This window comes from Saccopteryx leptura, chromosome 3 (genome assembly GCF_036850995.1).
Source record: "Saccopteryx leptura isolate mSacLep1 chromosome 3, mSacLep1_pri_phased_curated, whole genome shotgun sequence".
NCBI lineage: Eukaryota > Metazoa > Chordata > Mammalia > Chiroptera > Emballonuridae > Saccopteryx > Saccopteryx leptura.
The window spans coordinates 72,890,826-72,895,413 of NC_089505.1; positions in this window are offsets into that span (position 1 = coordinate 72,890,826).

Below are 4,588 nucleotides of genomic sequence, written 5' to 3' on the forward strand. Positions count from 1 at the left end.
CGTGTTTAATAATTTACATCTTTTATAATATTACAGGAAGACATATGTCATAACTTTTCCTGTTAAAATGTTCAGTTCACTCCCTTGTCAATATTTCAGTCCACAAAAAAGGCAGAGAAAGAGAAAGAGAAGCCTCAACTCATTGCTCTGCATAGTGGTGCATTAATCGTTTCTCAAACCTACCTTGCTTGGGGTCAAACTGTCAACCTCAGAAACAAGCCAGTGACTTCATTGTTGAACCAGTGACACCATGGCCAAGCCAGTGATCCCAGGATTGAATTGGTGATGCCATCATTCAGCCCATTACCTTGGGATCACACTTGGGAGCAATTTCAGTTGATGCTATATCCACTGTTCTAGAACCAGTCAAGCAAGAAAATAAACTCTTGACTTTAACATATACTTGGCTGTTCTCCAGCTGTTTTAAATTCAATGAAATTTTCCCATAGCCATGTAATTATTTGCTTGTGAAGATACTTGTAAACGTTGAAGTCACTTTCATCCCCACAGAACTAGTTGCAATATTAGATAATAATGTATAATCTCCATAATCTATTTTCTAAATATTCTGAAAATTATCCCCAACATTGTATTTAAAAAAACAGAAACAAAAAACCTGTGGCTCTGGCCATTTAGCTCAGTTAGCTGAAGCATTGTCCCCATGTGCCTAGTCTGCGGCGCCACTCAGGGAACATAGAAGAGACATCCAAGGAATACATAAATAAGTGAGATAAATTGATGTTCACTCTTTCTTGCTCTCTGTGCTTTCTTCTTTCTCTACAATCAAAGAAAAAGCCTGACCTGTGGTGGCGCAGTGGATAAAGCGTCGACATGGAAATGCTGAGGTTGCCGGTTCGAAACCCTGGGCTTGCCTGGTCAAGGCACATATGGGAGTTGATGCTTCCAGTTCCTCCCCACCTTCTCTCTCTGTCTCTCCTCTCTCTCTCCCCCTTTCTCTCTCCTCTCTAAAATGAATAAATAAAATAAAATAAAAAAGATAAAAAATACATGTTCAGAAAACAAATGCATGGAATGATTTGATAAAATAATTGGATTAAGCTGCTGTTACATCAGGGTCAACCATGGAGATTGAAAATGACAATTAATAGTATAAGGGTAATCGAGTAAGAAATTTATCATAGTTCTACCTTAATTTTCATAACTGGAAAGAATCCTTCCTAGTTTGTATAGCAAGTTTTCTAATTAAAATGGAAATGTTTTAATTCATTGTTCATTGATAAAGAAATATTCAAATTATACTCAGAGAAAACCTACAAATATAATGAATTTGGAAACATTTTAGGCAGGTGATAGGCATAAGCTAAAAGTTGTTTCCAGCACCTGCCAGTTTCAGTTAAAATTATGAAAATAACTTATCCTAACTAATTCATAATAGCTTAGCCACATGCCAGTTTCAGTGAAATGTAAAATATCTAAATGGACATGAATCATAATAGTTTATGTAAGGTTTTTATTTTTATTTTTAGTGTGAGTACAGGAGGCAGAGACAGAGTCCTGCATGCGCCCTGACCCTGATCCACCCAGCAAGCCCTCTAGGGGGCAGTGCTATGCTCATGTGGAAAATGGCTCCATCGCTCAGCAACCGAGCTCTTAGCACCTGAGGCAGAGGCCTTGGAGCGATCCTCAGAGCCCAAGGCTAACTCTCTCCAGTTGAACCATGGCTACAGGAGGGGGAGAGAAAGAAAGAAGTATGGGAGGGGTGGAGGAGCTGATAGGCTCTTCTCCTGTGTACCTTGAATGGAAATCAAACCTGGGACTTCCACATGCCTGGCCAAGGTTCTACCACTGATCCAACCGGCCAGGGCAAGTGATAATATTTTAAACCTTCAAACAATGTGTAGTACTTGAATGCTTTATCCCATGACCACTAGCAGAAACCATAGTTTCTGTTTAACATTTTCATTTCCTGTTTTTTTTTGTTGGAGTCAGAGAGAGGGACAGATAGGGACAGACATGAAGGAGAGACTTGAGAGGCATCAGTTCTTCATTTTAGCACCTTAGTTGTTCATTGATTGCTTTCTCATATGTGCCTTGACTGGGGGGCTACAGCAGACTGAGTGACCCCTTTCTTGAGCCAGTGCCCTTGGGCTCAAGCTGGTGAGCTTTGTTCAAACTGGATGAGCCTGCTCTCAAGCTGGCAACCTCAGGGTCTCTAACCTGGGTCCTCCACACTGCAGTCCGATGCTCTATGCACTGCTCCACCACCTGGTCAGTCCCGTGTATTTTTTAAAAGATTTTTATTGATTTTTATAGAGAGGAGAGAAAAGCAGGGGGAGGAAATGGAAGCATCAACCACAGTTACTTCTCCTATGTGCCTTGACTGGGCCAGCCCAGTGTTTCCAACTGGCGGCCTCAGTATTCCAGGTCAACACTTTATTTAGTGAGTCACCAAAGGCCAGGAATCCTGGGGCTTTTTGTAATATATTTTTATGATTTTCTTTTATACTTTTAAAAAATTTCCATCCCCAAATCTCTCACCATGGCTATCCCTAGCTACTTCTTCATATGTTTCTCCCTCTCTCTGTCTCCGCCACAAAACAAAACAAAGAAACAAAAAACAAATTTTGCAATAAAATTGGGAAAGTTTGGATTCATTATTGATAAAAATTTTGATTATACTCATTAGAGAGAACATACAAATATAATGAATTTGGAAAAACTTTAGGCAGATGTTAGGCATAACCTAAAAGTTTTTTCCAACACCTGCCAGTTTCAGTTAAGATTATGAAAATAACTGACCCTAACAAAATCACAATAGCCTACCTAGCCCAAGCCAGTGTCAGTCAAATGTGAAAATAACTCAGGCATGAATCATAATAGTTTCTGTAAGTTCTAAGCGCAGGCTGAAAGGAACATTTCAAACCAGAGGGCACAAAAGAACCAAGAAACCAAAATGACCTGTGAGAACATCTGCCAGACAGACAGATGGACAAACCTAACCGGATGCCAGCAACCTTTGCAAACCATTTCCCCATATATCCTCTCCCCAGAGGCAGATTATAGTCGGTTATGGCCCTGGATGCAGAAAAAAATATTGAGCCCCTAAAAAAGGGGGGGAATATAAAAATACATGTTAACCATATTTTTAAATAAAAATAATAACATTGCACATATGAAACCAAACTTGGTGTATTAGAAAAAAATGTAAAGTTAGGGTTTTGTGGGACCCTTTGGAAGTTGGGGCCCAGAGCACGCACCTGGTTTGCCTGTCATTAAATCTGTCTCTGGCTCTACCCTACCTCTGCTCAGGGAAGTCGTGGTACTTAGACACAATTTACAACCGATTAAACAAGCCTCAAATATTCATCTTGATCAATTTTGACCCCCACGACTTCTTTCTGGCCCTAATAACGGGATGAAACTTCACTGAGCACCAGAAATTTACACTGGCAGAGACGTTAAAATATAATCAGTTGGACAACGTATTTACTGAGAATGTAACTTGGAATTTTAGTAAAGATACATGTAAGAGAAATCTAAAAAATGTAATGTGTGTGGCAAAGATCTTACGCCACTGAATCCTTGGAAGGTTCTCGTAAATTTTATATTGATAGAAATCATTTAAATTTTAGGAATAATCGCCTTGGCCAGTTGGGTCAGTGGATAGTGTGGCCCAAAGTATGGACGTTCAGGGTTTGATTTTTGGTCAGGGCACACCACAGAGTGAGCATCCACTTCTTTACCCCAAGTCTCTCCCTTCTCTCCCGGTAGCCCTGCCTCAGGCAGTGTCTCAGTTGGTTCCCAAGTGTTCCCGGAAGCTGAGGATAAATTGGTTGGTCTGAGCCCTGGCCGGTTGGCTCAGCGGTAGAGCGTCGGCCTAGCGTGCGGAGGACCCGGGTTCGATTCCCGGCCAGGGCACACAGGAGAAGCGCCCATTTGCTTCTCCACCCCTCCGCCGCGCTTTCCTCTCTGTCTCTCTCTTCCCCTCCCGCAGCCAAGGCTCCATTGGAGCAAGGATGGCCCGGGCGCTGGGGATGGCTCTGTGGCCTCTGCCTCAGGCGCTAGAGTGGCTCTGGTCGCAACATGGCGACGCCCAGGATGGGCAGAGCATCGCCCCCTGGTGGGCAGAGCATCGCCCCTGGTGGGCGTGCCGGGTGGATCTCGGTCGGGCGCATGCGGGAGTCTGTCTGACTGTCTCTCCCTGTTTCCAGCTTCAGAAAAATGAAAGAAAAAAAAAAAAAATTGGTTGGTCTGAGCAGCCAGTCAGCCTCAGGCGCTAAAAATAGCTCAGTTGATTCCAGCACCAGTTGCGGAGGCGGGGTGCAGGTGGATCTCGGTTCCGTGCATGCTAGAATCTATCTATCTCTACTCCTAACACTTAAAAAAAAAAAACAGTGGCAATAATGATGTGAGGAAGTCAAACCAATGAATAGAGAAAGGCTACAAGCAATGGGAGCAGGTGGAGGGGAGCCCAGGCCCAGCCATGCAGCCGCCCCTCGCCATTTCGCTGTGTGGGTAGAGACCCGCCTCTTGTCACGCTCTGCGCACTGAGGAAGCGGTCTGTTTGGCGATAATCCCACTCGATTTTTGAGGCAATGCGCACGCGCACCTTTTTACAGACCCGGAA